General features: G+C 39.8%; 1 long non-coding RNA gene across 1 annotated transcript; it reads left to right on the forward strand.

Annotated features, from left to right (window-relative positions):
- The first annotated feature begins 560 nt into the window (after nucleotides 1-560).
- On the forward strand, nucleotides 561-4,083 carry LOC143674342 (uncharacterized). The gene is made up of 3 exons (XR_013171002.1): nucleotides 561-671; nucleotides 1,984-2,048; nucleotides 3,142-4,083. It is a non-coding gene; the product is annotated as an uncharacterized LOC143674342 (long non-coding RNA).
- Nucleotides 4,084-6,730: the final 2,647 nt, after the last annotated feature.

Consider the following 6,730-nt stretch of genomic DNA (forward strand, 5'->3'; position numbering starts at 1 on the left):
GAATTACCAGCTCTGGTCCTCCTCATTAATGGTTTGTAATGTTTAATCATCGCCTTTCCAATTTGTTTGTATGTTTTGAAATCTTTTGTTTAAACCTGGACTTTTTTTCCTTCACTCCTAGGGTAGGCATCAGGAATTGAATTTGGGGTCTCTGCCACGACAGGCGAGAACTCTGCTGAGCCACATGGCCCACTGTAAACTTGGACATTTTTCTATTTTAACATGTTGTGACTGGAATTTAGACTCTGAGGTTTCTGTTGCTTAGGTTTGTATCCATTGAATATTGTAATAGAGCTTTCCATGAATGCCAGTGACTAACAACAATATCAAAAAGGATGAACCTTTTTCAAATTATTAAGACATTTTTACTAGGAGCACCAATTATAAAACGAAGTTAAACGTTTCCTGTTGGATCACGCAAATGAACATCCCTGTAAATCTAGCGCCTGCTCTGCTCCCCGGGGTTTCCACCCCCCCCCACCGGTCTAGCATGAAAAGGAAAATAAAGTATTTCCGGAAACGTGCGGCGCTGCCGCGGCTCATTTGCATGCCCATAATGCATTGCACAGAGGGCATTTCCTTCATGTTTATCTTCTGGAGTTTCCTTATTCTTTAGGCCTTTCTTCCCTCTATAGATGAGAATCTGTCATACAATCGACTGCAATAAAGGGGTAAGTCAGTACGTCTGTCGGATACATAGGAACCATTGCTGTACTTGGAGTGGCCCTTAATTGTGTATGTACTCAACGCGGTGTTTGTTATTTACCAAAAAACACCAAACAAACATTCTTAACTTTTGATAATTTTTGGATGCTCTGTCGTAGGTTTCTGCAGAGCAGTTTGAAGTTTTTAAAAGTAGTTGGCTGTTTTCGCTTTTTTGGGGGGGAGGTTTGTGTCTGTTTCGTTAAGTAAGGGTTGGGGTTTGAGTTGGTGTTCTCGTTTTAGCAGTTAACCCTTTAAGGTTTTTGTGAATTGATTAGGAATGGTAGGTTACCAATCGTTCGTTCCGATCTTGATTAATGTGTGTGTATTCTACGTTTTTGTGAGGTCTGGGTAGGAGTACTTACTTTACATTGTAATAATCTTGAGGCCTGAATACGGTTGTATGTGTCCGGATACAGTTTGATTTCAAGTTCGTATGAATCTTTTGGGCGGCATCGTTCTTCACTGAAGATTACTAAGTGTTGTTTTGGTTTCTTGAGTTTGGGGGGACTTGGGAATTGTTGACGTTATTTACTAGTGGGTCATTGTTCCCGTTTGGGCGTTATTATCGCGAGAAGTCTTTAAAGCTACGTTTTTGACATACCTGGCTGCTAGTAAATGCCAGGTTATACCCAGGCACTTATCTAGGGCTCTGGCTCTAAGTGTTAAGTTTTGATTGCTTGCAAAACAACTTAAGAAAAAACAGTTAAAAATGATTATAATTGACTGCTTTTCAGATTGCATGTATATTTAGTTTTTTGCTGATGAGATAATTTAGCCTTAAAACTAGAACTGGATCATTTGTTTAAAATAGGAATTTGGGGAGAGACGTTTAGATCAGGTAAAATGAAATACCCCAAGAGAGCAGGCCAACAGTTAAAAAGTGTGTGAGTGGGCACCTGCTCTCTCTTCAACCAACGTAAAATAAGAATTAAGCTCAGGACTGAGAATAATATAAAACTGCAAATGAGAGGTGTATCTGCAATTTAAAATTTTCGTGTGAATTAGAACAGCAAGTAATTGCTATAATTTGAACTTTAGCAATAAACTTATACTATAAGACAAACAAATGCTCCCTTAAGTGGATCCTAAATTTAGAAACAAAAAGAAAACAAGAGGTGTATCTTAGGACACTTGGGGAAATTTGAACGTGTACTCTATTTCATACGACAGTATTAGTTAATAATTTTATTAGTTTTCTTGTTGCTGCTATAAAAGACTCTCTGCAAAATCACTACACAAATTTAGTGGTTTAAAGCAACGCAATTTGCTGTCTTACAGTTCCAAAGGTCAGTAACCTCAAATCAAGGTGTGGGCATGGCTGTGTTCCTTCTGGAGGTATCAGGGTAAGTTTCCTTGCCTTATTCAGCTTTTTAGATGCTGCTTGTATTACCTGGCCCTGTCCACCTTCTTTGCACCACTACAAGATCTACTAATACAAGGATCCTCCTGCCTCCTTATCGTAAGGACCCCTGTGATTTCACTGGGCCCACCTGGGTAATCCAGGATAATCCCCACCTCAAGATTCTTAATCATACCTGCAAAGTCCCTTTTACGATGTAAGTTAGCATGTTCACAGTTGTTAGAGGTTAGGATGCAGACATCCTGGGGTCATAGGCAGGGGTAGGGTGGGGTATTATTCAGACTAGCACAATAATTCTATGAGAGCTGTAGAATGTCCTCGTTCTTAGTAGAATCATAATCTGAAGTATTTAGTGGTGAAATGTCATATATGAACCCTTCAAAAACCTCAGTAAACACACACAGGGAAAGAGATAAAGCAAATGTGTCAAAGTGTATATAGCTACATAGGTATTCGCTGTACCATTCTTTGTCCACTTTGATGTAGCTTTGACTTTTCAAAATAAAAAGTTCAGTGAAAATATATATTGAATTCCCTGTATACCTGAGTTAGATGTTTGCATACTACTTAAGATTTCATTTTGTTAAAGTTCCATTGTTTTTATGGAACCTGAACCACTTTAGACCAGTGGTTCCCAGATTTTTTTCTTTTTTTTTTTTGTATGCTCTGTGGTGGGGGTCACATTTCATTCTTTTTCCACATGAGCATGCCCTTACTACAGCACCATTTGTTGAATTTGTTTGTTTGATTCTTTGTTTGCTTGCTTATTGTTTGTTTGCTTGGGAAGTACATGAGCTGGGAATTGAAATTTGGTCTCCTGCATAACAGGTGAGAATTCTACCACTGAACTACCTTTGCACCCCTGGTTTCCAGATTTTTGAACTAATAAAATTTAAAGAAAATTTCTGGTGGACTGCCTATGTTTTACCATCCATCATATACAAAAGAAATGACATTTCAAGACTAAAAACACTGATTGACGATCTCAGAATAAAGCCCCCTTCTTTAAACTATAAAATCCATTTAAGTTTATGGGAAATTTAACTATATTTTGTTAACTGTCCTCCCCTCCTCAGGCCCGAGGAGAGGAACGTTGAGGCTCAACATCTCCATCTGGGAAACACTGGGCTGCCAGAAACCAACAGGCGTAGATCCAGTGATGCCCCCTTGTGGCAGCCTGGAGTATTACTGCCATCTAACGTCATTTCCTATGACTTAGAATGGTAATTCCCTGCATGCCAGACAGTGTTGTATGTATTTTGGTTAAATGAATAAACAAAACAAATATACCCATACTGATGGAGCTTGCGACTGGGTGGAGAGACAGCCGATAAGAAAAAACTAAAAATAAACTCAGTGTTATGGAAAAAAACTGAGCAGGCTAAGTGGGGCAGGATAGGGAGTTTTACTGTGGGTTGCAGTTTTTTTTTTCCTTTAATGGGTTGCAAGTTTTTTTTTTTTGTTTTACTTTAAAATTATATTTTATATTAAAAACATCAAATGTATACTTCATGTGATTACAGTGTTATATATCTTAAATCTTATAGTTCCCAAGAAATGCAAAGGTCTTGCATAGATATAGGAATAAGGTGGTGTGAGGTGGTAGAATGGCTGTAGCCTGGAAATTGGGAGACCTGGGTTATCCCACTCCCCTACTCATAATACATGGGTTGCAGTTTTTTTTTATGACATATCTTCACACACCATAGAGTCCATCGGAAGTATACAATCAATGGCTCACAATATAATCACCTAATTCTGTATTTATCTCCATGGTCATTGTTAGAACATTTGTATCACTCCAGAAAAAGAAATAAAAGGAAAAAAGAAAACCTGTTCCATCCCATATCCCAGCCTCTCCTTCTCATTGACCACTAGTATTGCAATCTACCCAATTTTGTTTTTTTTTACCTCCTCTTCTAGTTTGCTAGCTTACGGAATGCAACAACCAGAGACGGATTGGCTTTTAATAAAAAGAGATTTATTTTGTTAGTTCTTCACAGGAAAGGCAGCTAATTTTAACTTAGTTTCTTCTTATGCAGAAGGCACAGGGTGATCTCTGCTGGCCTTCTCTCCAGGCCTCTGGGTTCCACCAACCTTCCCCGGAGTGATTTCCTTTTGCATCTCCAAAGGCCTGGGCTGAGCTGCGAGTGCTGAGGTGAGGTATGCTGAGCTGCTTGGGCTGTGCTATGTTGAGCTCTCTCATTTAAGAACCAGCCAATTAACTCAAACATTGCAGCAGGCATGCCTCCTTACTGACTACAGATGTAATTAAGAACAGATTAGGTTCACATGCCATCGGCTCATGTCCACTGCAATATAACTAGGCATCTTCTCTTGGCCAAGTTGACAACTGAATGTAACTACCACACCTTCCATTGTTTAGTCCTTTATTTAGTCCTTATATTTTACTCATCTGTCCATAGCCTGGATAAAGGGAGCATCAGCAACTTTTTCACTTTTCACACGGTCACGTTGTAAAAATTATGCAATCAACTTCAAGAATCAAGACTACTAGAATATCGTTCAGGAGCTTCAGGTACTTCCCTCCAGCCATTCCAGTATACCATAAACAAAAAAGGGATATCTGTATAATAAATCAGAATAACCTCCAGGATAGCTTCTTGACTCTGAAATCTCTCGACAACTGAAACTTTATTTTGTCTCATTCTCTTTTCCTGCTTTTGGTCAAGAAGGTTTTCTCAATTCCATGATGCCAGGTCCCAGCCATGTCCCACAAAGAGGGGGAGGGCAGTGAGTTTACCTGCCGAGTTGGCTTAGACAGAGAGGCTACATCTGAGCAACAAAAGAATTCTCTGAAAGTAATCTTACTTACAATTGTTGGTTTAGCTTCTCTGCTACAGAAATAAGTTTCACAGGAGCAAACCTCAAGATCAAGGGCTTAGCCTGTTAACTTGGGAGTCCCTAGAGTTTGAGAATGTATCAGGGATTTTGCAAGTGGAAACATTCCAAATTTTCTTGCCAGTCCATCAAGTGGCATTGTGTATACTATGTAATTATCTGCCCAGCATACTCTGGGATGTATCTTGGTATTACATTAATCTATACAGAATTACAAGCCCTCATTCCCATTCTGGGCTCCATGTGTTTGGATTGCGTAAATGAAATATCCAGACAGGTTGAGTAAGATTGTGTGCTACAGAATATTTAGCAACATAAGTCATTTCAGAAAGTGTAGTTTGAAAATTAATTCAAAATGATACTAGTGCTGGTTTGAAAGGATGTATGCCCGCTAGAAAAGCCATGTTTTAATCAAAATCCCATTTCATAAAAGTAGAATAATCCCTATTCAATAGTGTATGCTTGAAACTGTAATCAGATCATCTCCCTGGATGTTGTGATTAAATCAAGAGTGGTTATTTAGCTCTATTAGGTGATGACATGCCTCCACCCATTTGAGTGGGTCTTACTTTATTGGAGTCCTATAAAAGAGGAAACATTTTGGAGAATGGAAGATTCAGAGAGAACAGAGAATGCTGCAGCACCACGAAGCAGAGAGTCCATGAGCCAGTGATCTTTGGAGATGAGGAAGGAAAATGCCTTCCGAGGAGTTTCATGAAACTGGAAAGCTAAGAGAGAAAGTTAGCAGATGACGCAGTGTTCGCCATGTGCCCTTCCAGATGAGAGAGGAACCCTGACTGTGTTTGCCATGTGTCTTCTCACTTGAGAGAGAAACCCTGAACTTCATCGGGAAATATACCTTCCTGAACCAAGGTATATTTCCCTGAATGGATGTCTTTGATTGGACATGTCTATAGACTTGTTTTAATTGGGACAATTTCTTGGCCTTAGAACTGTAAATTAGCAACTTATTAAATTCCCCTTTTTAAAAGCCATTCAGTTTCTCATATATTGTATTCTGGCAGCTAGCAAACTAAACAGTACTAGTTGATGTAATGGGACTAGTTGATGTAAATGCATGGATAGCAAAGGTTACCAAGGGTTGTTTTTCTTGAGGAGAATCTCAATAGAAACTAAATGTTTAGAATGAATAGATCCATTTGTTCTATCGTGGTTTCTGCCAAGTTTCCAAATAAAGAAACTTCTGCCACATTTTTTTTTCCCCAAGACGAAAACAAAAAGTGAAGTGCTTTTCTCTGGGTTTTATGGTTGATTACTACATTCCATAACAGGAAAGAAGCTGGAGGGTGAAGTGGGGTTTAGGGAATTTTCTCCTTCCCCTCTCTCCTCTCCTTCCTTCCTTCCTCCCTCTCTTTTGAGGTGGGAGAAAGTGGGGCCTTCTGGTTGGTCCACAGGGATGAACCAGTAGAGAGGGGAGACAGATGGCCAAAGGAATGAAGTCTTTGTGTGGCTGGAGGATGGGACTCAAAGCCCAAGGGGAGGGGTCAGTCTGCAGATGGGAGGAGGGAGCCACAGCAGATGCTGGCAGACTGGTAGGAAAGATACCTTCGGGGGTGGGAAGTGTGCTAGTTTGCCAGTGATGGAATTTGATGTGCAGGCTGCAATGGCTTTTAAAAAGGGGAATTTAATAAGTTGCAAGTTTACAGTTCTAAGGGAGTGAATATGTCCAAATTAAGGCACTAACAAGAGGTCACCTTCACTCAAGAAAGGCCGATGAGTCCAAAACATTTCTGTCAGCTGGCAAGTCACATGGCTAGTGTCTACCAGTCCCTTGCTCCTGGG

Source organism: Tamandua tetradactyla, chromosome 2, assembly GCF_023851605.1.
Source record: "Tamandua tetradactyla isolate mTamTet1 chromosome 2, mTamTet1.pri, whole genome shotgun sequence".
Lineage (NCBI taxonomy): Eukaryota > Metazoa > Chordata > Mammalia > Pilosa > Myrmecophagidae > Tamandua > Tamandua tetradactyla.